The following is a 27,964-nucleotide window of genomic DNA, read 5'->3' as shown; positions in this document are numbered from 1 at the left end:
AGCTGCTTATCGCTTATCCTTGGCTACACGGGGTTTGGTCTGTGCAGGTTTGCAGAAAGGAATGGCCAGCCCAGAAGGATCAAACTTCTTGCAGGAGCTAGCTTCTCTGCTGCAGTGATTGCCAGTTTTGTTCAGGAACAGGGGAAGCACGTGCAGCCCAAAATGGTAGAGATCTGATCTGTTTACTGGTCACAAATGGTTTTGCATCTGCACACTGTTTAAAATCATTTGTACTATACAGAGTCCTCTTTGGAGCTCGGTATGTAAAAACTGCTCGCAGCATACCTTGTCTGTACCATTCAGAACAAGTAAAGTGGGATGGGACACTGGCAACCGAGAGTGGGCAAAATATTCCCTCTGCAGGAAGAAACATGCCCGTTGCTCTTACAACTGAGGAACTTGTGTTACTGAGCCCAGCTAGTCTGCTGTGTGGGTGGGGAGTCGCAGGGATGGAAGCAGTGGAGTGGCGTTTCTCTTCCTTTTTTATTTTCCACTGCTTAGTGGTAAAGACACTTCCCCATACCCCAGAACTGGCTGGGATCCTGCAGAAGTCAGTACTGCTCTTGTGTTATAAAGGGCAAACCTGGCCAAGCAACCCTGAATGTGTCCTGATCGTTTGAATCAGGAATGAACCAGGGGCATTCCTGCGTGGGGTGGGGTGAGGTGGTGGAAGGCAGGTGGACCCTGGTCATGGGTGTCCACAGCGATTAACGTGGGTGACCAGCAACCCTCCCAGCACTGCTGCCACTCGCCCTTGGCCCATGCCCCAAGCTGTGCTACTGGCTCCAGGGCGTGCTGGGAGAGCTTTAATAAATCCCTAAAGGAAGTCAAATCATGGGAGGATACTAGACAATCCGGCTGTTTTCTGCTCCTCTCCTGGGTGGTTTGCCCTTGCACACTCACACCTCAGCTTCATGGTTGCTTTAGCTGGGCAGAGGCTGGTGCTGTGGCTGAGAGAGGTGGTGCCGTGGACCCTGCTGCTCTCCCTCCTGCCATACCGTTGGTTTTAGCTGTACCTTCACTAGTGTGGCTTAACGTGGTGAAAAGACAGGCTAGCTGCCCTTAAGGACTGCATTTTTCTGTGCGGTTGGCACATGTGGCCTTACGCAAACCATAAGGTGTGTCCAAGAAGCAGTGAGGCAATTAAGTGGCCCCAGGCGCAGGACTTAGCTTTGAGAAATGTGTTGCAAAATTTTTCGGGAGGAGGCAGGGATCAAGGGAGAATTGGCCTTTTTTTTTTTTTTTTCCTGTGATTTGGGAATGCAGGTTTCAGCTGTAAGTTTTTTTTCTGAGGATCTCAACACAAGGCTAAATCTCACTCTTTATGCACTTTGCACCAGTGGCTTTAGAGTGACAAACTGAATGGATTTTTCTTTTGGTAAGGCAAGTACAGGCTCTTTAGAAAGAGGGAAAACATTTTAATACACAGAAACATTTTTTCTGTAACTGAGCTGCAGCATCTCTTGAGTCCCTGATGTTTGTACCCACACCTAGGTTGCTTCCAGTGGCATGCAGAAAAGAAGTACTTAACAGTAAGGAGACTGCCATGGCCTCCGGAAGGCCTGGAAACAAAACTATCTATGTAACAATTTAGCTGATCTCTTTCTTGCTCTTGTTTTTGTTCTTTTTACAAGATGATGGCAGGCAGTGGCTTGCTTGACTTCTGTTTCAGCTGCATGTAGCGTATTCCAGAGAAGCAAAAGACACAACAGCCATTATAATGAAGGTATAAATTGTCTTGTACTCAGGACTGTTGCCAGATCTGAGGATTGTGTGTGAAGCATACCAAACGGTAGAGCTGGGAATGTGGCAATGATAATTAGGCCGGGGAGGGGCTGCCACCTTTTTGCTCCAGCAGCATGAGAACTGGAAAGGAGAGAAAATGACCCATCTTGGCACTACTCATGAGGAGGAGAGAAAAGGGTATTAAATCAGCATTTAGTGTCTTCAGCTGCTGAAATGTCTCACTGGGGCTGCATGTGGCTGCAGGGCTGTGTACTCCCAGCAGCATGTCTGGAGCCCGGAGAGGCTGGGAAGCACCTGACCACATCTGCGTGTGAAGTCAGGAGGTGGCTGCGAAGTGGTAGGTGCTGGAGGAAGGTTGAAGTGTCCAACCCATCTCTGGAAGGCCACCTGAGGTATGTCTGGAGCTCAAATGAGTGATGGAGTTCTGGTTTGAACATTAATTTCCAGCCCTGCACCAACATGAAAGGAAAGACACGATGTGCAAGTTGGACATGCTTAAATGTAGGAAGGGAAATTGCTCTTCAGCTGAGCAATGTCTTCATCATATCCCAGACAGAACAGCCTTAGTGGCACAGAAATGTACCACCTCCAGACATGTAAGACCAACAGCCAGCTGAACAAGGCTATCTTGCCCTGTCTAGAGTTGAGAGTTTTACCCACACTCTGTCATTGAGCTGGATTAGAGAAATAGAATGAGCAGAATGGTGTGAAACACAGCAGTATGGCAGCTGCAGCTCAAGTGAGGCTCAGATAACTACTGTGTTGTCTGTGAGTGACTGGCAGGTGAAATTCAGGTATTTCCAGAAAGGCTTTATTTTGTGTGTTTTGAAGAAAGAAATACAAAATCTCTATCAAGAAAAGTCTGCTTCCCTTTCCAAGCATTTATTTAAAAAAAAAAAAAAAGTATTATAAGTATTATCCTGACACCTAGGAATCAATTAAGGACTATAGTCCAATTGTGTTTGGTGCTGGACAGGCACATGGAGGTGTCAGTAAATAACTAGTGATGAATACAGTTACTTTAACAGATTTGCAAAGCTGCACTGCCCATGTAGACATTTTTTTTTCTTTTGCAAAAGTTTATCAGAGTGTTCATATTAAACAGCCATCTATATTTATTATGTTTTCAACAGCTGTTTGTTACATCTTCTTTTGGTGCAGTCTGGTCTCTTTTAGGACCTATGTCCATGGTAGCAATAAGCTGCCCTTAAGATGCTGGAGTGTATATTAGCAGATTATTGTCCTTAGAGTTGTTATGTGGGTTTTTAAGTATGCTTTAATCTCTTGCTGCCTCTTCCCTGGAAGACTGATTTTTAAGTGGTAAAGCTGATTAAAGCTTTTTGATTATTTTTTTAAGGAAAAGGACTATGTGCTCTCTTATCTCAAACAGTGTTCATGTAAACTGTGAGTAACTATTTGCTCTCATAGTTTAAAATACAGCCTTTGTGGTAGTGACTTGTTCCACAGCTTTCAGCAGTGACTCTCTGGCTAATTCATTCAGTTAATCATTAAAAGAACATTATTGCTGACCAGTGACAAAACAGGGTTTGAGACCAAAAGAAAACTGCTGCACAGGCTTAAGGTGGAAACTGGTGTAGGAATAATAGCAATAGACCACCAGCTGGGTAAGAGCTGGCTTTTGTGTTTGCGTATTCTTGGAGAGAGTGGCTTGGAAAGAGGAAGAAAAATACTTCCTAAATCTCTATATGCTATGAACTTAGTCAAACCAATTTACAATGATATCTATCAGAATCCATTTAAGGTAATGGATTCTTATTTACCTGCACTTGCTTAAAAATGAAAGCTTCTAACACATGCATGTTGGACTGACCTTCAGTGTTACATGAATTGCTTTTTTCAGTATCCAGATTCTGAATCGTAACTGAAAGACCTTTGATTTATAATGATTTTAAATACCTGGTTTTTTTTTGTTTGTGTTTTTGCTTTTGTTTTTGTTTTAATTTATTTTATTTTTATTTTATTTTAAATAACTAAAGAGTGCACAATGTATAACATAGCTACATTCAGTTGAGATACCATAGGATTCATGCCACTGAACCGCCTTGAGTACTGGCAGAAACCTCCATCATGTAAGGAGCCTGGTTCTGTGGCCATAGTGGGATCTGTGTAGATGAGCCGTAATTGCCCGTTTTGCGTCTGAGTTAGACAACTATTTAGTATTGTCTGAACAAAGGCAATTCCTTTTTTCTGTGCTTCAAATCTCAAAGTTAACGTCGTGTATGCTTCCTTTTCCTTATGCTTGGCCATTTGTATATTCAGACTGGGAGCGCTCCAGTCTGGCATCAGTAGGAGTATCGTCTTGGTCTGTAGCACAACTGAGAGCGTTTGGCTTTATGGAGGGAACAAGAAACCATTTCAGTATGAGCCTGAGGTCATGTAAAAACAGCTTACGCAACACTGCAGATGGACTTCTGCAGCCAGTTACATCTGATGCCATCTAGAAGATATGTATCTAGAAGATAATGACTGGAGGAAAGCGATGGGAACTAGCTTGAAGGAAGCCATCATTCATTCTCATTTCCCAAGGCAGCTCAGCTTTAATTCCTGGCCTTCTGTATGTGATACAGTTTCCATTACTTGGTCAGCTCAGTATTGTGAAGAGTGCCAGACTGATGTTTATTGGCACTCCTTTTTTTCTACGTCCTCTCACTTGTGTCTGCTCTCTGTAAGTGTGACCCTGCTTTATAGAGGTTAAAGATAGCTCTTCCCACACATGCTATCTTGGGATCCTTTTTTCCCTGGTTTGTTTTGTTTTGGATGTTTGTAACGTGTGGCCTGGTGCCATCTGTGAGCGCTGTAGTGTGGTGCCCTGCCTTGAGGCCCCAGCTGATGTGGCATGCCCAGGCCACCAGCAGTCAGTTCCATCTCACCACTTGGGCTGGAGTCTGGTTCATCATTCCCAACTGACCCATGGCTCAAGTAGCCAGTGCAGTTTCTGGTGAAGTGTTTTGTGGTTGGAGAGTGTAGGTGCTGTGCTTTTCCCAGCACATGACAGGAACAGCTGTAAGTTTCTGTGGGTGCTGAAAGGAAAGCTGAACACTAATATGGGAATGGCCACAGAGTGAAAAGACTTATGTGGGTACTTCCTTCAGCAACAACAAGTATCAGAACTCTAGGAGGGAGTGTAAAAACAAAACAAGGAAACTACAGAGTGCCCCTTTTGTGTTCTCCAGCCTGAAGCAACAGGCAGCTGAAAGGGATCCTTGGGCAAAACGTGGCATATGGACTGATAAGTTTTACTAGCCAGTGATCGACTTGCTCTCCAAGAATGTGTCTGATCACCTTCTGAAACCATTTATACTGTTGACACAGGATACCATGGAAACTTAAAAGCTCACAAACGTAAATACTCTTTACATGAAAAAGCATTTTTGTTTGTTTAAAGTCTGCCATCTCATCAGAATTGGTAGTAGTGAGTGAAACTGAATCATATGAGAGACTAAATGGTCATTTCTTACACAGTTTTTCTTGTATAGACTGCCATCATGTCCCTTGGTCATCTTTGAAAGGAGAGAGAAGTGTTACTCCTGACGCTGCAGGCGGTGATGGCAGGGACTGATGAAAGACAGTCCTCAGCTCCTTATGCCATCAAAAAATTGGCTTTCTGTGCACAATGTAGCAATAGTAGGTAACTGTCAGAGCATACCATCAATTTGACTTTGCTCCAGAAATTCCTCTGTATGCAAGAAATGCAGGGTCAAGGGACAGCTGACACAAAGTAGTCATGGAGCAACTATTTATTGGTAAGCCATAAGCATTTAGGGGTGATACCACATCCTGTGTGTAGGATATAGCCTGCACTACTGGTGCCTTACATTTTCTCAGCCATAAGAATACCAGCTGTTACTATTTCTGTTTCACAGTCACAGACCACTGGGAGAATCATAGTTTGTCCCCTGTTAGGGTGAAGACTGTTAAGGACACACAGTACCTACATCTTAACCACTAAAGTCCCTTCATTAATAAAACTCATGGAAACAGAATATTGCTTTAGGTACCCACTTGTATGGGAACAGGGCTTTTTCCACATACTTTGGACTATATTTACAAAAATGTTTCAAATACAGAGACATCTGCTTTTACTCCTGAAAAAACAGAACGGCAAACTTAGCTTTGGTACCATGAGCTCCCAATCACAGTTCCAGAAGAGCACCCTTATTTAATAAGAGATTTTTTTTATTATGTTTTTTTAAGTTTGAGCTTAAGTGACATTTGTACTTGAACTTCTTTTGTGGTCCAGAGAAGGAAGTGGTGGTCATATTCTGAGAGAAAGTCTCAATTATATCATTTGCTTGAAGAAAGTGGCACATAACTTGCTAAGCAGATGGTTATTCTCAGAAGGCAACCTCAGGCAATGCCTACTCTCCGCAGGCTAGGATGCAGAACACTTGACCGGCCCTGAGTTGTACCTTGACAAAAATGGGAGGAAGCCCATCCTTAATTAGTCAGTGAAGCTATTAGTTAGCAAGGGCCAGTTGCGTCTTCTTCTCTACAAAAGGGAAAGTCATTTGGCAAGCTTTACAGAGGAGAGGGACTAATGCTGCTGTCTCCTGGGACGGTAGCTCTAAGTGCAAATGGCTTGAAGGAGGAGCAGGCATGCAGTAAGAAAATCTGATACCCTTGGCATAGCATAATCTGGCATTAATATGTAGCTTTAGAAATAATTCTACAGGGAGGAAAAGAACATTATCAAACTCAAAATAGTTGTTGCAGCACAACTGCCAAACGTAGCTTTCGAGTGGCAAGGCTGGTTTAAGGAATCCTTTCCTTAAACTACTTTTTCTTCCCATTTGCACTTAACCTACAGTCAAACTTCCCTTTGGTTTTATTTTAGTTTCTGAGTCAGACTTCTTCTTTTTCTTTTTAAATAACAACCTTTTCAGTCTTCTGAGAATAGCAGCACTGCACCCGCCAGTTCCTCTCTTCTGCAGGAGCTCTTGTCCCGCATCGTGTCTTGCTGCTGCCCTGCAGGGAGGTGGCCAGGTGCAGCTACAGCCTGTGCAGCAGTAGCCTGCTGTCACACCCATCCAAACACAGCTGATTCCTACCTGCTGTGATAACACCTCCAAGCCCTGTATCACCTGGGGTGGTTCCTGAGGAGACTGTTAAGGATACCCACACAAAACTGACTTCCTTGTTGTAAGGGAGAAAGTAGTCTAGAAACCAGGTCCTTGCTGGTTTGGGTTGCAGTTTGGCACTGATGTGAGTAAGAGTTGTGCTTTTCCTTTATGTTTCCAGCAGTGGCACGTTTAGGAAGTCTGTGTCCACAGCTTCTGTGCTTTGGTTTGTGTGTCAGGGCTCCATCTTGTCCTGCAGTTAGGCATGTGGGCTAAAGCAGTGTGCGTAACGGAGCAATGAAGGGTGAGAAGCTGTCATGCTGTATGGGCACATTAGAAATTCAGGATAGTTTGAGTATGGTCTGAGATGAAATGGGAGCTCAATTTGTTGATGAGGATAATGTTCTGTTTGCTGCATTTGTATTATCCAAAACCTGGAGAATAGGTAGTTCTCTGCTGGTTAGCAAAGCTAAAATATATTACTATTTTATGTCAGAATTATATGATAATGTGAACCTTAGGAAAGGATATAATATGGGCTTTATGAAAGGGTATAATATATGAAAATGGTGAATCAGTTCTATGAACGTGATTATTTTCAAATTTGTGAGCCCTTGACAAAAGGCTTGGAGATTTGTACTTTAATAGTATGGTTAATTAATAGGATATTTGTTTATATTTCTTTTACCTTCAGGTGGCCACAATGTTGTGCTATCATATTTGAATGAATCCTATAGAAATGGAAAATATTTCAGTGTGCCTTCTAGAGACTAATGAAGTAGCACTGCTTGGCTGGAGGCTGGGGTCACCGGGCCAGCACGGTGACATTCAGTGACTATCTAGTCACTTGCAGAGCAACTGCTTTGTTTTTAATGCGATGTCACAATACTTGCACTATTTTGAGAAGGAGGATTCAGAATTGCTGAGCTTGTTTGCAAATTTTCCTTGCTTGCTTCTCTTTTTCTTACTTTTCATTTACATCTTTTTTTAAAAAATAAAAATGTAAGACTCACTGCATACTGAAGATGCTTACTTTATTCATGGCATAACAATGCTCTTCCTGTGCTGTGGGTGCATACTGAAGGGGATCTAGAGTCCAGGAGTGACTCACAATGCTTTTAACAAGCACCTGACTCACGGGTGTCATTACCAGACTGTTTCCTAGGCTTGGTGGAGGCTGTTCTGCGAAAGAAATGTTCTTTGGGTGTGGTGCACTGTAAAAACTCGTTCCTCATCTCATTCTTGTTGTGTCATTGCATCAGTTACTGAGATCATGAATTCATGTCTGAATTGCTTTGCTGTTTATTCAAATTAATGTTTCAGAAAACCGACATTTTGCTATTGGTTCAATGTATTGTATGACTAGGAGGGCTTGGTTGCTTTTATGGAGCCTCAGGGTGTTTTAGTCTTCCCCTTGTGACAAGTTACTACCAGCCACCTTGATACTAGCTTTGTTATTGCATCAGATTACTGTGTGCAGAGCTGCAACCATAGGATATGAATAAGACTCTCTAAAGCTTCACGTTCAGCTTGAATGTAATAAGGTGAAGAGGAAAAGAAATAGGAGAGTTTAGTTTGGGAAAGCTACCTGTATTTTGGCTGGTTTCTTAAGATTAAGCTGACTTGACTCTTAAAATATTTTAATTAGCACTTAACTAACCTCAGCATGTTTGGAAGATTGATAATGGCTTGTCTTTTACTTTCTGCACTGGCCCAGAGAGAATTTTTGTCTCTTTGCGGTGATGTCTAGCATGTAGCCCAAGTTAATGTCATTATTACAAGAATGAAAGGTGTGACGAAAGCTATTTGTGAAAAATGGCCATGGGCAGATGACCTTTTGTGAAATGTGAACTAGGTACAGGTTTTTGTTTGCAGATTCATATTTTGTAATGGATACAGATTATCATAGGGCATGATTTCATAACAATTTAATATATTTTAAATTACATATATATTTAAAGTAAAATAGGTTATGCCTATTTTTCTGGTCAAGATTAAGGGAACTTCAGATATCTGAAGAATTTTGCAGGTGTGCTGTTCCTAACAACAAATATGACAGAGGCACATGTTTACCAGTGTTCACTACTTCATGTGCTTTGATTTTGGGCATTTATTTTTGTTCATCTTTTCAAAGGTAAAGCATGAGAACTGCAGTATTAGTCCTCAAAATGTATAAAATACAGGTGTGCTTTATGCAATGGATTTGCTTGAGTGTTAATTGTAGACAGCTGATTGTATTGCTTGAAATGAAGGTTGTCTGGCACTTCTCTGTAAAGGATAACTTTAGGTGCTTTTAACTTTGCCAAATTTTTAGTGTTTTGGACTGATATTTTCTGTTTGATATATGCTTGAGAGTGAGAATATGTCTGTAAATTTTAGGAAAATTTGTTTTTCTGAATATGGTTCAAATCAGTTCTATGTATCAGAATTTAGAACTTTATTATTATTTTTTTTGTATTAGGAAATAATGCCTGAAGAAGTTAGCAGAACATATGTTAAATGTAGAATGAAGGATGAAGTTCAGGAAATACCGGAGTTAAATTTCCCTGTGTAACTTGTGTCCAGTATTTTGGATGGAGAGAGTGACAGAGGCATCAGTCACGTGCTTGGGTAAAAGGGTAAAAATAATACTGCTTCTTCATTTAGTATTTAAGTATTCAGTATTTACAGAGGTAACAATGTTCCAGTAGTTTAATTAGAGGCTTACAGCCTAATGAGTATGCAAAGAGTCCTGTGAGGCTGTGCCCATAGCTTTTCTTTGGGTGTGTCCTAGCTGCAGTCCGATCAACTCTTGTTGATGAGTCACTTTATTAGTTGTAATAAACCTAAGTGAACATAGATGATTATTCTCTGGTTTTACTTCTTAGCATGCTATAGAAATATGAACAAGAAACAACTTTCATTGTCACTTTGTACTGTGCAATACAATCAGCCCTTGCTGGTATATGAACTTGAAACGATTACCTGGATGCAGTGAAATATTGATTTCTCTCCTCCTTATAATACATCCTGGTATGTTTTAATGTTGTTGGTTTAATACATAATTGCCAGTAAGCTGTCCTGTAGTGACTTTTATGCTTCTGTAATGAAAGTAGCTTGTGTATTCTGGTGCTACTCTGCCTAAAACAGAACATGAAACTGATTCATAGTTAAAAGGCTACATCTGTCTGTTGACTTAAACCACCCATTCTTTCCCGCTATTAAGCTAAAGTTATGTCATTAAAGATGGTAATAACTTTGAATTCGTGAATGTCATGTAATGGTTTCTGAACTCTGCTGCAGCAGTAGTACCTATCTGGAAACACAGGATCTACATTCAGATCTTGGGCAGGTACGAGACACCTCTCTGTAACACGTTCATGCTACAGAAATCATACCATCTCTGCAACTTCTCTTCACCAGCCTCCAGCTGGAGGCAGCAGGTGCCAGAGGAGGCCATGGCTGCAGAGCTTTGCATGCAGCAGGCTGGGGTGCCCAAGCCTCCGTGCCCCAGAGGTGGCAGCGGTAGCAGCCTCGCTGATGCTGTCTCTCCCTTTTCTGAGCCTGGAAAGTTCTCTTCTTACAGGAGAGTTGAGATGTAAGAATGTTCAGACTTTGGGTCAACTTGTAGGTTTTAAGTCCATGTGAATTTTTGGATCTTTGTTTATAAACTTGCTTATTTTAAATGTGAATAAAGGAAAAGTAGTGCTAGCATTGGTCTGTAGTTGTGCTTGCTTGCGTAGAAGAAATTGCCCATAAGCAAAGTCAGACCCCCATTGAGAAAACATATGATTCAGCAGAAGGTAGCATGAAATATCAGTGAGAGCAGCTTATATGACTGCCAGTAACAGAATTCCATTAGACAGATTTAAAAGTCTATGAGTGGAGCAAGAGGGGGATTCAGATTCCCAGTAGGTAAAATGTCACTCTAGACATTTTCACTAGGTAAAATGTCGCTCTAGATGTCAGACGTAGCTGAGGAGAATGCTTGAGGGGTCTGGAATAATTGTTTTAAGCCACTTCTGTGGTCTCTCTCCAGCAACCTCTTCTTATAGCAAAATGCAGCAGGGAGACCAGCATGAGGTGATTTAACTTGCTTGTAAGTCGTGACCTACTTGAAACAGCAGGGCTAGGAGTGGTGTACAGATCCTGTTATTACCATCCATAGGGTATACAATCCTCTATTTGAATGTTGCAGCTAACTCAGGAATGCTTCCAGTGTTGACAGGTGGTGAAGACAGTGCTAATGGCCTTGTAGACATCCAGGACATCTGTGCTAGCCCTAAACTTTAATGATCTCCAGACAGGTGGCTAACAGATTTGCGACAGTAAGGGCTGTTGGTTGTCACAGGGTGCTGAACCGTTATCAGAATGGCTCAGAACTCCTCTTCCAATTGTTGTTAGTGTACATGGGGGAAGTCCCTTGTGGAGCCTCATGAAAATGTATTCAAAAGTTTTGGGTATGGTGTTTTTCACTGTGTATGTGTGTGTTTTGCAGTGTGTTCCCGCAAGCATTGGCTTGTTTCTGTGTCCTCTTTCAGTTGCTCTGAACACAAACTATATCTCTTGTCTTCTGTGGTCTCAGACTAACATTCGAGGCTGGTCAGCCTTACATGGTAGTTGCTTGTGCAGAAGCAAGGAAAAGAAATAGTGGCTACATAAAAAGCATTAGTGTTGGGTTCTGGTAATTAGGGTGACTGATTTCCCTGACACGTAGCAGCTTATACCATGCAGCTGTAGAGTGTTGCCAGGAAATGGGTTTTGCAGGCTTGGACTATGTTTTCCTATGTTTGCGAGACCAAATGGACAAGTTGTCCTCTAACATCCTGTGAGTGTGCAGGGAGGTAGTGCACTGTCTTGGGGAGCTATGAAATGGGATGTGACTGCAGCAAGTTGTAGAGTTCATAAAGGCTGGTGCTCATAGTGCAGCCCAACAAGATGAAATGATACTGGCAAGGGGAAATGCAAGTGCTTATCTTGCAGGTAGTGTGCAGTACTTATGGTGTTAGAAGTGCTTTAGAGATTAAAAACACTTTTTTTTTGGTGGATTTAGGAGATACTGAGAATAACACAAAGCTTTTTTTTCTTTTTTTCTTTTTCTTCCCCCTCATAGCCAATTTGAATTTGCACTTTATCTGCAGTGGAGTCTGAAATCCAACATCCTGCTGTATTGTGTTGTCATACAAACAACTTCCGTATCAGTCTTGAGTCAAATAACCTCCTGTATTCAACAGTCAATGTTCACAACTGGATTCTAATTTCAAACTCAGAATCTTATTTCCTAAGAAGACTATCATGCTTTATCAGCTGAAATTATTCCTGTAAGACACAGCAGTAATTTGCTTCCACTGAGTATGCAGTGTTTCATTGTGACATTTTATTGTATGTTCCAAAGAAGTCAGCTGCATAGCAGGCATTGTAACTTGTAGGAGGAGTTTGAGTGGAACAGCTGACACATTTTTGAAAGTCACATACATCCTTTAAAGATGGTAAAATTTTTGTTCTGATGGCTTACTGCAGTGTTGTTCCCCACCCCAATCTGGTCTGGACATTGCACAGACATCACAGCTGCTGTGATAGCTATCACGCAGTGAGTAATGAATGAAGTGGAGCAAAAGGGGGCCTTGCCCAGATGGTGGCACAGAAAGCTCTCCCCTGCAAGTACTGATGGCACCTGGCATTCTCCGTCTTTCTGGGGAAATCTGTAGGTTGTCAAGGCTTAAATAATTTCAATTTATGAGTTTATAACACAGATTTGTTGGCTTATGCTTTTTCTGAGTTTGCCTGCTGTGTCTGGTGACTTCTTTGCATCATGGATGCAGTGGAAGTATATCATATATATAGAACAGTTATGCATTGCATTTAAGGTAGCGACAACTTTCTTTATGTGGCTTCATAGTTTTGCCTAAAAAAAAAGTCTCTACAATTTTATTATAGAAAAATGAACAATCTTTCCAAGACTACAGCAGAGTTGCTCTGACTTTGAGTGGTGAATCTGGCTTGATAGGTTAGTGAGTGGTATCTGAGTGTGAGCTGGTGGTGGTACGTTTTTCTGAAAACTGAAGTGGTGAAAGGGCTCGCTCCCTATGCCTCTGTCTTTCCTTCAAGCACTCAGCTTGTTAGCACTGATGGTAGCTTTGTGTGCTTGTCAAACTGCCATAACTTTTTTCTTTTGGAAGCAGGTAGTCATTTTAGCTGACAGCACACTGGTCTGTCATGGTGCCTGGACAATGTTGTTACATCTGGCTTGTGTTTTTTTTTTTTCAGGACTTCCAGTAATTTGTTTGGTACTTTTTTGCTCTGTGGCCTCACTTCTTTGTGGGCACTGAGAACACTGCTAGGGCATAGTTCTTGGTAACACTGTTTTTGAGCAACATTTTCTATTCATGGCAATTTCTAACGACTTCAGAGAAAGCAACAGGTCTGGACCTGAGTTACAACACATCAGTAGTGAATTTATTCCTGGGCTGTAAGCCAGCTTGTGAGTTTGAGCATAGAGAAGCTGTAACAGCTATTGCAGTCTTTCTAGACCAACAGTGGCTGTAACTCAAAGGCAAGGGGACAAACGTAGACGTCACTCCCTTCTCCTCATACCTCTCCTGCTCTCCCCCAGTAGCTTCCCTCCTCCAACTGTTTTCAGCCCAGGGGATTTCCAGACCTTGATGTACACTGTCTGTCTAGCAGTACTTGGCAGGCTCCATTCCACATACATTTGCTCCCCAACACCATCCTGAGCACACAAACATTTCCAGGGCATGGTTTGGCTCAGATCTCCTCAGTTTGTGTGAGGAACTGCTGTGCATGTTTGTCCTGAATTGGTTCCTGATGGCTTCATTTGCTGGACCCTATCTGCAATATCAGAAGAGACTGTGAGCATTATTTTCCACCCTCTCCGTCCTGCTTTCCATGTTTTTTGCCACTTTCTCTTGAAGCCATCACTTTTCCAAGCTGAAAGATCATAACCTGCCTGGCTGACCCACACCTCTGATCACCCTTGCTGTCATGTTTGAACACTTCATGTGCTCAGACACAGGGACATAGCATTAAAGGTCTGGACAAAGCATGGATTCATTCAGTAGTATAATATTGTTTACTTTCTCTTCTTAATAACTGATTTTTGGTGGCAGACAAGGACTGAGATGATGTTTTCAAGGACCTATCATAACCCTAGGTCATGCTTTTTTGAGAAGTAATAGTTGACTCGTGAAGTGAGAGAATATGATCATTTTCTACAGTAATGATATTAGTCATACCTATTTTGAAGGGAGTGTGGACCTAGTAATTTAAAAACAACCATCTGGATATTCTGCAGTCTTTTTAAAGTGACTTGCTCAAGTATTCCTATAAAAATAATACTATACAAATCCGCCATCACTATGACATCTTGGATATATCTTCATACTGTTTTGTTTATGGAACTGCATTTTTCCTTTTATTGTAATTGTCCAGGCTGTTAGACACAATCTAGCAATTGCATTCTGTTATGCTATATATTTGAATAACAAAAGGAGCTACTCTTACATGTCTCAGCCAGTGGATGTGCACCCGATAAGCTTCACAAGCACTCTTTTTGCATATCAGCTCTAGAGAATCTCTCATATTCATACGATGCTGGAAATTTATGCTTGACTGCATCTAGTGGGAATATTAGAAACATTTATGTTATGGGAACACCTGCTGAGTGATAGGCATGAACTTGGAGTTGCTTTTCCTATAGGCTTGTATGACGGGCTTAAGCTCTAGAGTATTTATTTCTAACTGTACTTGTAAACTGTGCCTTGATGAATGGAGGCTCAAGAGACGCTTCCTGTACTGGCAGACTGTCATCTTGAAGATTTAGAGCTTGAAATGCTGACAGCTATTCCCTGAAACCCTTGGCTTCTGGTTGCAAGGCTGTTCCTGAGTTACTGCTGTCCATTGCAGGTAATACCAAATTGATAAGAGTGGTCAACATGGCAGGATAACGAACATGCGATTAGGTGGAGAATTTGTGGACTGAACAATGATTAATAGGTATTTGTCCCTCCTTCCACCTGAAACGCATATATACTTCAATAAATTTGAAGTATATTATTATAGTAAATCATTGTGCTTCTATGAATGGTATGTTTTTAATTTGTTTCCACTATCTAGTTGCTACTTATAAGCTTGGTTGAACTGGAAAGAAATATTTTGGAAACTGAGGAAGTGGGTTTCATCATAGGGAAAAGTGGTAGGTCAGGATTTAGTAAGAATGGCTAACGTTTGTGAGAGAGTAGTTAAGGAAAAAAGTACACAAGTAGAAAAACTGAAAACTAGTTAGGGATGCATGGAGAGCCCTGGTGGTATATATGTAGCCAGCTTTGAGCGACAAAGAAATGCATGCACTTGTTCTGTGTGTCTATCATTCTTTTTCTTTCTTTTAGTCCCCTGCAACTCTTGATCCTATTGGCTGCAAAGTTTAATACAGAGCAAGATGTCTCAAATATATTTTAAGTTCCTACAAATTTCATGGAAATTAGCAGCTGGGTAGAAAAAAAAAGCCTGCACCTGAATACAAGAAAACCAGCCTGATTAGTGTTCCCACTGAGAAAGGGCAACTACATCTTGTCTACCAGTCACCTCTGCCAGGCATCAGCCAGCTGGTCAGTGAGCAATCATGTCTCGCACCCGCTGGTCAGCCATGGAAGATGCATTGTTTCCCAGATGTCACTTGTCTGGTTGAACAGGGTAGGGCGAGTGCTAGGGGATAAGAGGGCTGAGAAGCCTAGGATGTGTCTGTAGGAAAACAGTTTTCTGGACATGTTGTTTTGAGAACATCATGGTCAGGTCCCACGTGATGGTACGGGAGAGGTTGCTAGAAAGTACCGCTGGAGCTCCTGCTCTCATTTGAAGGAGGAGGAATGGTCACTGTGTCTTAGTGATTAGTGATTGCAGTGGTGTCAGCCAGTTCATGTGTGATGTATGTGCACTTGGCTTTCATCAAAGAAAATGATATTTATCTAGATATGTAGTGATACGAAATACTTCCAATCCATCTCTATCTCTTTGTGGAGACACTGCCAAAGGAAGGATGGAGAAATGGAGAAAAAGGAAGCAAATGTTGCCATTAGCACTTTTTGTTTGTTTGAGAGTATTTTTTTAAATGCTTTTATTGGGTTCTTCTAAGATCTCATTTTCGTAACACTTGAATGTATGCTAATTCACTTTTATTTCAGTAAATAATCACATTTGGGGAGGAAAAAGAGACCCTTCCTCTTTTATCATTTATTTTATGTTCAGGGTTGCTTGGCCAAATGCTCATGCTTCTTTATAGCCCTGAGTTAGAGTTTTGGGATATTCATAGTAATGTGAATTAAAAAGAAAAGATGTGATTGTGGGTTGAAAAATTGAAGTATGTTCTCTCTCATTACCTAAGGCCTGAATGGATGCCAACATTAAAAACCTCCAGAATATGAGCCAGTATTTGTCCTGTGGGTAAATGTGAACTTGCTAGATATATTACTATATTCTGGGATTTCAACATTGGGAAGACTTACTTAGTTTGTTCTTTATCCATTTCATGTCATTTTTGGAATGATAAATGCTTTTTCCCCTCCTTGGTTTCTCCTTCCTTTTAAATCACTTCACAGCTGTCCAGCTCTGTAATACGTAACTTTCTCATGGCAGTAAAACTGTTGAAAACTTGTTAGACACGCTGTGTCTAACACTGTCCCTTCCTCCCCCTCAGAGATGGGTAAAACAAGGAGATAATTAGCGTAGTGTCAGGCATTAGCTTTCAGGATACTGCAGTATTATTTTAGGATGTGGTGAATTTAAAAATATATATATTCCTTCTCATATAAGTTAAAGGCTCACAAATCTGTGGGTTGAATAGTGAAAAAGACCTGTAAACTGAATAAGTAGGAAACAACAATCTGTTCTTAAAATGAACACCCCAGTTGCACAATTTGAAGACAGTCTCAGAGGCTCTTGTCTGGCAATAATAACAAAGTACTAAGAAATTTGGCCTGTGTAGTTCCAAGGAAATGCATGCTCCATATTATCTTGATGTAACTTTTCTGTGTGACCACTCTTCACGGCATCACAATATTTCCTTATTCTTTGTTCAGTTTACCCAGGTAAACATGTCTTCATTGAGTGGTATATTGGTGATGGTCTCAAATGAAGAGAATGGAGGGGAAAAGAAAACTCTAGTAAGCTCATAAATTATTTGAAGAACTGAGAGGAAACCAGACTGAAGATTTCCAAAGTGAAAAAATGACCAAAACGACCTCTGTTGCTGCTGTTCTGGTTCAGGGGCTCTAACACAGCATGCATTTTCACTCCGTGGTGTTGCCATGTTTGTGCCAAGATGCCACTTAGTAAAATCAGCCTAGTGCATGTTCCTGTCCCCGTTGTATGTGATGAACTGGGAATTGTGCTCTGCTGGAGAAGGGGAGCAAACCTGGTGGCTACTGGAGAGGCTGTGGTGGTTCCTGGCCATGCTACAGTGCTTGTTAGTCTGCTCTCATGTGGGGTGTGTAACAGTCACACTGCTGACAGTGATCCTTATTGCTGTGGTCTCACTGGTGGTGTTGTGATCTGTGAAATGATGGCATTGATGCTGGCTTTTATCAGCAGTGTCAAATCAGGAGGTTATTGCCAAGCACTTGGGAATATCTGTGCAAGTACATGTGATATTGTTCCCTCAAATACCTTTAGAACAAGTGTGATTATAATCAAGAGGTTACTCTGGCTTGCAGGTTTACACCTGATGGTTCCATATGAAGGTATGCAAACTTGTGTTACATGAAATATTAATGCTATTCCTTTTATGGTAATTTATCTTACCTTGGAAGTTGGAAGGCACAGTTTATGTTAATTACAAACTCATACACGTGGGAAGAGGACTAAACATACTAATGATTAACATAACCTGGGTGAGAGATGGCTTGCTTGCATGCATGTGCTATGCAGTGGTGTATTTCAAACTACAAAGGATTTTAAGCTTAAGAATATAAATTTCTGCAGAAGGTTAGCACTGGTAGGATTAACATGTACTGGTTAATGATGGGGCTCAAGTATTTTTACAGTGGAATGACTTTATCTTTGATACCTATAGCACTCTATAAACATGGCTGTACCTTTCTCATTTGGAGCTTGGAGGATGTTTGAAAAGTGCCATGTGATGGAAAACAAGAGTCTGAATTTCCAAGTGATATGATTGCCTATGCTTACCCAACATTTTACTGGGGAAAAAAAAAAAAGCACGTTGCAAAACCAAGAATCATTTGTTTAGCAGAATCTTTACATTATAATTTTCAAATTCATTTAGCAAAGAGATGAAATCACTGAGAATTGATGGATTGTACTACAGTACAAGTGTACAGAAAATGCCCTCCCATTATTCAGTGATAAGATATTGTAGGCTTATATCCCCCGTTAGGGAATGTCTGCTCCTTCCCTAGGCAGGCAAGTGAGCAAAAGGCATATCATGCAGTATGTCTAACGTGATCGTCTCTGCACTGGGTTCCTGTCTTACAGCTAAGTCAAGGTGTCAAGGCATTGAAGACTATTTTTTTTTTTGGGGGGGGGGGAGGGGAGGTAGAAGTAGAGTTAAGCTTGATGTTATGGTTTCTTGTGGTTAAATCTTAAGATGGTGTAACACTTCTTTCAACAATAGAAAAATTGTTTCATGTTCATAATTGTGCTCACATTTGGCTAACTTAGCATTGCACAGTCAAATGCCCTTTATTCTCATTCAGTAATATAGAACGTATGTATCTGCTGTTTTAATCTTCTTTTTGAGGTTTATGCTGTCATTGACCACAACCATAAATTTCATTAATAAATTTCTCACTTACTGAGTCATGATCCCCCAAATTAGCTATGCGACCTTATGCTACTTCATAGGTCTTAAAATGCTTGAAACATAAGGTCATAGTCATTATCAGAGGTAAAGACATTTTAAACAGCAACTGGTCCAAGCTGACAAAAGTCATGCTATGTAATTATTCTAATTGGCAACAATAACAGAAAAACATCTAAGCAAGGGGCATTTCTAGAGAGGGGTGTAAAAGGATTTTATATATGCTGGGCCAGCAGGAACAAGTTTTAACTGAGAGCAACAGAAAATCCATACAAGACTGGCAAATGTTTGATTGTGATAAGGAGATGGGTTCTGCTCTGAAGTGGTGCTCCCTTTGCTCTCACTCCAGTCTCAATTTACAGGTTTGTCTTTTGTAAAACACTATTTCTTTGTGCATAGTAGGGAATGGAGTTAAAGGTACTATTAAAGGTACTAACTTTTTTAACAGTGAAGCAGAGCCTAATAAAATTATCTGCAAGCTACTTAAAATCTGTGCCATCTTCAAAGAATTGTGATTTTAAATAGTAAAGAACAAGCACATTCAATGAGAAATCTCAAGTTGGTACTCAAATCACTGTCAAGTGAAAGAGAAAAAACTAGCCCTAACTTTGATTTCTTAATAGAAACAGTTGATAGAAATGCCTCATTGACCTCCACTATTTCACTGATATAAAACTAGTAAGGAAAAAGCAAGCAGGTAAAAACTTTGTGCTTTCCTGTGTCGAAGGCAGAGTTCAGCCAATTGATGCTGTATGAGCTGACGTCCAGAGCTACTCTTCAGCAGCTTCTTTGCATGGATGAGTTCTTCAGTTTGCAAGTTAGGTTTTCCTAAAACCTTATTAATATACTTAACAGCACTGCTGACACAGTAGAGTGACATTATATGGGCTGGGACACTGTTTATCACGCGTATTTGAAAGATTAACGTGTATTTGAAAGATCAGTGCTTCCGAACCTCAGAGCGATTTAGCTTAACATGACAGCTGTGGAGGAAGAGCTGGCTCCACAGGGTGGACAGGAAGTGAAGATAAATGACTGGAAACAAACAAAAAAGTCCTAAAAGCAAACAAACAAAAATCCCAAAACCCCAGACCAAAAATCCACCTTTGAAGGAGGGATGGGGGGACACACCAAACCCAAACCTCTCTATTTTAAACTTTAATTTCTTCTATTTTATTGGTATTTTGCAATGTAGTGTGTTTTTTTCTTTCAACCTTTCTTAACCTGGAAGAAATAAATTTTAGTTGGGTGAATTTAAAGAGACACTGCTGATATTGTAAATTGTATCACCAGTATTTTATCTTACAAGAGAATGTAATTTTAGATGAACCTAAGGAATGACACTCAGCCACTTAATTGGCACACTGTGCCCAGCAGACTGTATGCACTAAAGGTTACAGTGAGGTCCGCTGCTATAATTATCATTGACCAAAACAGACTTGTCATTTAATCAGCACCATGAGAAATAATGTTCCTAGGTTAAAGGACTGTCATTTTTCAAGAATGATGTCAATAAGGAATGAAGACTGTTTACGATTTTACAGTCTGCCTGGTCTCTGATGTGCTTGAAATCTAATAGGGTTGGATCATTTAAGTATGAAAAAGAACTGTATTCAATACTCATTCCTTAAAAAATAAATAAATTTAAATATAATTTTAGGACTTGGTAACATTCTAGTGATTTTTTTTTTTAATATAAACTTCTGAAGGACTGAAGAAAAATAAATTCTGGAAGTGCAGGAGTGCCCCTGTACTGGCAGCTGAGATAATTTGAGGTGCCAATTTCATGGCTGTATAAACTTAGGAAGAGATTGGCTATGGCAGCTGAAGTCCTTAACACATGTTTCTTAGCTCTAAAACATGCTTCCTCCCTTTCATAGGGTTCACGTCTGGTTATGATGAGAAAATTCCAAAAAGCTTCTCACTAGATACTTTCTAGCAGTGAGGTAAGGGGTTGACAGATAACTTGAGGCTAGGATGTGTAGCTTGAGAAAACTTGTACTGTGACAAATGTCATGGAGTGTAGAAATACAGTTCAAAAAGACAGTTACTTCTGTCTTTGAACAGAGGGCTTTAGGAGGGAAAAGAGTTGGAGAATCTTCTGCCTCTTCATGGCTGTATCCATAGGCCCTGTGCAAATGGGATCTCTGACTGTTAATGAACTGAAAACCTTTTAAGTGGCTACTATATCATTTTGTGGCATGGCTTGGTTTGTGTAAAAGGGACAAATGTAAACATCTGAAAAATGAGACTGCATCTTTGTGTGTTTTTGTTTGTTTTCATAACCTGGGATAAGGAGCATGGTAGTTTTCTGAAAGTGGAAGCACGGGGAGGGGGCACATTATCACTGCATACAGAAAACCCTTGCTGTGCCTTCCTGGGAAGCTGCCTCGGGGTGCTGAGCAGCAGAGACAGTGTGCTCCAGTGACCCCCTCGTAGTGTCCCGATGCAGGCCCCAGCAGGCAGGAATCGGGCCGTGCTGCCACGTTTACAGCACAGGGCTGCTGCTGCAATCCTCTTCTCCTGCCACCCCTCTGGAAACCTGCATCTGCCCCTTTGTTGTTGCTGCCCTTCCTTTCATGTTCCCTCCCTTCCATTTGCAAACAATGTCTGTTTTTGTCCACTTGCCGTAGCAGGATAATCTCTTGGCTGGAGAGCAAGACCAGTGGGGCAGGCATTGGCCCTACTGTGACTCCTTGATGCAGCAATCAGCTGAGCAAGGCACTGGATTAGTGTAATGGTGTCTTGGTGAGGAGTGGAGGCTTTGCTGTGGATCTGCAGAATGAAAAGCACCACCTCTGCTGTTCTCAAGAGTCAAGTGCAGGGGCTGTCAGGCTTGCATCCTCTTCACATGGCTGGCTGTGTGGCTGATTGATGGCTGTATTCCTGCAGTGCTCACAATAGCACTGGCACCTAAGGGGCTGCTCCAAGGGGATGATGCAGGAAAGCTGGAGTGCTGCAAATTCTTTATCTGCAGTGTGGGAAAAGTGTGGTTCCTTGCACTTTCACCCCTGAGCATTATATATAGCCTGTCCCCAACCTGTCTTTTTACCTATTTTGGATAGTGTCTCAGTGAATCTCAAGTTACTTTACTCCCATCTGATTTTCAAATCAACTGAGAGATTCAGGATGTGATAGGGAAAGATCTTAAACATTCACAATGAGCTCTGCTTTCCAACTTGCTGTGAGCTAGAAATACGTATTTAAGACAAAAGATGGAAATGCTACAAATGGTCGGTACATGCCCATGTTCTCTTTTTCAGGAAATGCGCTTTGGCTTACATGTCCCTCTTGGTGCAGAGTTCCCCAGCAGTCTTGCAGGACAGTTTGAAAGTGATTACCTTGGTAACGCCACTTCCCACGGCCAAAAAAGCTTCAGGCAGCTTGCCTTAGTATTGCCTTTGTGCTTGGTGCTCTTAACAATTACGGAGTAAGTCCCTAATTATCCTCCTTCACAACAACTTTCCTTCTCTCCTGCTGAAGTGGCTGAAAGGGTGAAGTGAATAGAATAAAACAAGGATTTACATTTCTGAAGCTTGTTCAATATCAAGTCTTGATGACAAACTAAAATGAGTTACAAAAGAAAAATGTTTTGATTATCAGTTTCCTGTGGCTACATCCTCCTGTTTAATGCTAGTGTACACACACAGTCTTCCTTTAAGTCTCAGACGGGAATATGACTGTGATGCCAATTAAGGCTATGATGCTAAAACTGCTAGGGTGTGGGTAAGCAGGAGGAAGGCAAAGTGGTCATCTGTTTTTTCATTTCTCCTCATGGTCTGTTTTTTCAGGTGGTGAGCATCCAAAACTATATGGAGGTCAAGGAAGTTGTAGATACTTAATATTTCCAAAAGCCAGGTATTAATTCTGCCATGTCCTATTGGGAATGTGACAGGCCTGCCTGTGTCATGGGAACTGTAGTCATTGTGTCTTGCAGCGAGGCTGACAAATATCATTTTGTCCCAGGATTATAAAGCTGTAGTTCTTTAAGGAAAGCCACAAAGGTGTGGAGGTACAGGTCAAGCGATTGTTAGCTCAGAGGCCGTAGCAGGATTGCAATGTGCTCCTCTCAGTCCTGTCTTGCCCTGTTTCAGTTGACATTAGATACTTTCTTCATGTTTATTTGTGACTGTTCTAATTGCTTTGCAGTTGAGTTCAAGGATTTGCCATGTTAATAATAATAAAAACACACAGAAGTAGCTCTTGCAACTGAGGAAAATGCTTTTGCACATTATAGACCTTGATGTTTCATCACATTTAGAGGATTGTAGCAGAACACAGATTTGTGTTTCCGGATCTACTGGAGATACTGCTAGAGAAAACAGGGACGTGTTTTGTTAACATAGGATTGTACTGTTTACATAGGTAATCTCCAGTATTATGACAAAAAAATCTGTATTTGCTAGAAAAAATAATGCTTGTCTTTATGTCATTAGGAAGGCATATGACTCTGTTAGGGAAGCAAAGTGACTATTAAACACTTCATCTGTTGATGGAAGTTCCGTGTTCAATTGTGATGTGTCAAGTATGAATGTAAAAGATCTGCCATTCCACAATCACTGTCTACAACATGTCCTGATGACAGTGAAGCCAAATTAATCTGCTGTATGCCAGTCAATATTTGCAATTGTTTAGAGAGTTTTCCTGATGGACATTTATATAAATAGTGGTTCATTGTCCCTTAAGTGGATGTCACCTCCTGAGAGACATAATCTCCCAGGGGGAAAAAACAATCATGTCAAACCTATCATCAGTCCATATACTGAGGGACATTCATTTTCTTTTTGTTTCACTATAAATACCTATTCCGTGTACGTGACACTTTTTTTTCCTTCTTCTTCTAACGTACAGTTGCAATTGTCTAGCTTCTCCTGTTTTTTTCTCAGCAGAGTTTGGGGTGGTCACATTTCACACATCAAATCCTTCACAGAAAGCAGGAATAGATGTGTGTAGTGCACCTCTTTTAGTGTAAATTAACAATTCTTGTTTTCTCTCCCTGTGAAATACACATCCAAATTTTAAAAACAAAACTGTACAACAAAAATGGTAAGATACTAAATGTTTGTGAAATTGAAGAATGTGAATGGATTTGGACTAGTTCCTAACTGTAGTTTACAATGCAAATATTGTATAAAAGGGCCACCAGTATATTCAGCTCATCTGTAGCAGCTCCCCTGACTTCTAAGGTCTTCTGACAAACAATTCTCATGCTGACAAGAGCCAGCTGTGCTCTTTCTGATTGTAACCTAGGCATCTGTAAGTCACCAGGCTGTTCAGTATTGAAACTTGCTTACATAGAGCAGCAATAGGTGACGTATTCTTGTATGCAAGCATTTATTTAGGAAAGAACAATGTTTAGTTAAGTGTCTCACAGTGCACTTTAGCAAATATCTTTGCTTTGGTAGATACTGATAGGTTTAGCTCTATGCTTGTCAACTATTGTGCTCCATATAAAATAAGTAGTAGCTTCACATTCCATGAATGTTCTATTGAAAAATTATCCAATTAAATGCCTTTGCTCTTCAATATCTTTGGAGACAAGCTTTGCTTCTGAATCTCAGTTTTAATTGTAAAATTGGTTGCTTGAACAGTCCTTTGAGAGATTTCCTCATCTACACAAATGAATTTAATTTATAGCAGAGTGGGGTTGGTCCTCCAGCAGGAAGGATATATTTCTTCTATAAGAAGCAAAGAAATAAGCAAATTAAAACAAGGAAAAGCTCTATTTTGGCTGTGCTTACTAATTAGAATTAAGGAAGAATTAAAAGGCAAAATATGGGCAGGAGAAGGGAGACTAGTTTGATTTGCTATTTAGCTTCAGTTTGTAACTAGTCTTCTGGCTCACCACTAAGACAACCTCTCCCTGCCCCCTTAAGGGTGAGTCGGGGTGGAGGGAATTTGGGAGTCACAGATGATGTGAAAATATTAGCTTCAACCAGCAACAAACCAGTTACTCTATTACTCTCAGTGCCCAGGAGAGGAAGTAACCTTCTGTTAGCCCAAAAACAGATGGAGAAGGAAGAACCAGAATAGCATTCGGATGCTTTAAAATGTCCTGAAATCATACTTTATATTCTGTTATGAACAGTTCAAGCTTTAGGAGAATGAACTGTGTCCCAGCAAGTTTGCCTGTTGGTCTATGACATCCAGTGCTGGGATGGTTGTACTCAGCCTCACATGCTGCCAATGCTGGGCTGCCGGCCCCTGTGCCAGGCTCCTGCTGCTTGTGGGAGCAGGGCTCGGTCGTGCTGTCGCTGCCTGACCCGCTGTGTAATGCCTTACAAGTCTCTGGGTCGCTTCTCTTGCTCCTGCTTGCCTGTCCAATTCACCATTCAGAACTTCCAGAGATGCCTGAGGATTTCACGAACAGGCTACGTGAGGGAAAAATTCTGTTCCAAAGTGGGCATTTTCTGTGGCAGAGGAGCATGATTTCTTCTTCTCTGTGCCTTGTGATGCTTATCTCTGTTTGGGGATATTTTTGCAATCATTTTACTTACAATATCTGATAACTGAACAGTTTGTAAAAACAGTTTGTAAAAAAAATTACACAGATAATGCTGGCTTCTTTGTGTGTACATGTCTGTGCATATATGAGATTTTTCTTTGTTTAAAGCTAGTCAGGAAACAATTATTAAAGAAAAATTTAAAATGAAGGAAAGCTTGTTTGTAGCTTGATTATATGCAGAAGCCTCTGGAACATAGCAGAAGTGGCAGAACAAATAGGAATGAGACTGGATCGCTGAATAATTATAATGCGTTTGAAAGTAGGGTAGTTCACAAGTAAGTACTGTGCTGTGTACACAGGGCTTGGACGTTCTGTGGTGGTGCCATGATATTTGTGATGCCAGCTCAGCTGTGCAGTGCTGTCAGTATTGTAGTGTTGGGAACACTAAGGCCTCTCAGCACCCCTGCAAGTCGAGAACGTGCTGCCCTGGACGGACAGCTGAGGGACAGGGGATGGAAGCTTGTTCAGGGCTACCCAAGAAGTCCTTCTCTTCAGTTCCAGTGCTTATGTTGCAAGAATTCATCTCCTATTGCAATGCTGGTGAATTCTTCTGTGTGCTTGACTCCTGAACAGCTGATATATAAAAGAATAGCTCTGCAGGTTTCCATGGGTGACATGGCATATTTAGAATAATCCTTGCAGAGAGTTTTGATTCCAGTCCAGGTACAGTAGCAGGTAGGGATAGAGGAGGAATTGGTCTGCAATGCACAGCAGTGGAACTCTCTGGAGTCAGGTTAATAGCTTCAGTCCATGAATGCCCATTTCCTGAATCCACTCCTGGCTCATCTGCAAGAAGTTTTATTGCCTCAAGGACTGTGCTGATTTGTACTGCATTATCAGCAGCTCTTTGCAGCTATATCCAAAGAATCTGTGATGCTTCATTTCAGAAAACCCTGTTTCAGAGCAGGTAAAATGATAACATTTTGGAACAGACATGGTTGATCAAAAGTCATATTAAAATGCTTTATAAACAATGATAGTAATCTTATATTTTTTCTGTTGCTATTACTATGTTGTTGAACTATTATTACTATAATAGTTCATATAATGTTGAACTAGTATTACTATTTTGTTTACTATTAAAAGGGAGAAATCTGCATCACAGCTAGTTGGTGTGTGACATTCTAGGATAAACTAGCTGCTAGGTCATGGCCCTACTTGAGGCAGAGACAGGTCTCTCGTAAGTGGCTTTTATTAATAAATGCACTTAAAGGCAATATTCCTACACTTCAGCATTTTTTGTTGGTTTGCCTTCTGCCCCTAGTATTAAAGGAGATGGCCAAGACAATTCTGGGCAATACCCTGTTTCTGGTGTTGCTTGGATGTCAATAATGTTTCTCTGTGATGCAGCCTCAGGGATTGTCGTATCTCCACCCAGGGGCTTGCGAGGAACGCATTGGATAATGACAAACTGCAGTGCACTGTGCTTAGAGAGCTAATGGGGTGCTTTGTTCTCCAGTGTCAGTGTCTATTTCACATACACCTTTCATATGAAGAAGTGAAGAGTTTTAACTAGCATTGCATGCATCTAAAAGGAAGTGTGAATTGCTGATGCAAGTGTAGGTACTAATATCCAAACTGTAATGATTTCATGATGTCCTCCAAACTCGCCATCAGACTGTCCTTGGGGGAAATGGGCATTTTGAATGTAATAAAGGAAATTACCAGAGGGAATTGTGAATGCCCTTCTGAAAGGGTGTCAATAATGATGCTGTACCTGGTTAGAAAGAATAGGGTTGTGACAGTTATAAAGGCACATCTCAGAATGTGCTTTTCCTTGGCGCTAAGTACCTCTATTGAATGCTAAAGGCTGCATTTCTTCAAGGTGACTGTAACCATATGGTAAGTGTGCAGGAAATATAACTTTAATTTTGTCCTTTTTTTCTATGTATTAATAATAAAAAAATCTCATGCTACTTAAAAGGCTGGTATTTTCAGACCACAACTCTGGGAATGAATGGGGAAAACGTGTATTTAAGGAAATGATGCTTCTAATATTATTACAATGGCAGATCAGCTCTTGAAAAAGTTGAACATTACATGTGTAAGAGGTTGCTGTTCTGAATGCTATAAAATGCACCAACTTGCTCAAGCTGTCTCTTTTGTTGCATAGACTTGCTGAATGCTCATCCTTGCTGTGTCTGCTCATCCTGTAGTAGTAAATGAAGTGAAATGACTAGTGTCTGCCATGTGCTCTTCCTCTCTTCTCTTGAAACGAGACAAATGTGTGTAGGAATTTTTATTGGTTTGGTTGTGTTTTTTTAACTGAACATATACATGCTTGCACAATGTTGCTATGCACTTTTGTTGAGAGGTCAGGACCTAAGAGATGGTGTGGTTTGTGACATTTCACAATCCATCTGATTCTTGAGATAATCTTGTGCCCAGCTCAGCCTGTTGCATCCTGTTACTTTTAAAAGAGCAAAACTGTCAAGTTCTTGAGCTTGGGAGCAACACCAAGTACTACTTAGTGGCCCAGTCTGAGGTTATTTTGACAATGATCTACAACCCCAGAGAAAAATCTTGGCAATGAAAAACTTCCCTAGTTCTTCTTTCTTTGCATGCCTTAGTCAAACTGCAGCTCGGCTTCCCTCCAGACTGATATCAATGCTGAGGATGTATTGACTTACCACTAGTATAAGTCCTTACCAGCCTGTCCCTTCCCTTCCCCATGTGAGCCACATAGTGGAAATGAAGGTGAGTACTTGTGTACTTCACAAAGCACAGATGCGGTAAAAGAAGAACTGCTGGTTGTCTGCTGCAACTGCAGGAAAAGTTTTAGTGTTTGCTCATACCCCCTGTTGAGGCACTTGTCTCATTTCAAGA

The 27,964-nt window shown here is 40.9% G+C and overlaps 1 protein-coding gene across 2 annotated transcripts in view; it reads left to right on the top strand.

Moving 5' to 3' along the window:
* The window catches only part of ITGA6 (integrin subunit alpha 6), a 129,626-nt gene that overhangs the window by 12,567 nt on the left and 89,095 nt on the right, over positions 1-27,964 (top strand). The window contains exon 1 of one of the 2 annotated variants that reach the window (XM_080600873.1): positions 6,881-6,969. The exons of the other annotated variant lie outside the window; for it this stretch is intronic. The gene's annotated coding sequence lies outside the window, so the exon portion shown is untranslated. Of the gene's footprint in view, positions 1-6,880; positions 6,970-27,964 lie in introns of those variants that run through there. 2 annotated transcript variants of the gene reach the window in all.

Source organism: Anser brachyrhynchus (assembly GCF_964034855.1).
Source record: "Anser brachyrhynchus genome assembly, chromosome: 7".
Taxonomy (NCBI): Eukaryota; Metazoa; Chordata; class Aves; order Anseriformes; family Anatidae; genus Anser; species Anser brachyrhynchus.
Note: the sequence above shows the minus strand (reverse complement) of the source record. Positions and strands in the feature narration are given on the sequence as shown.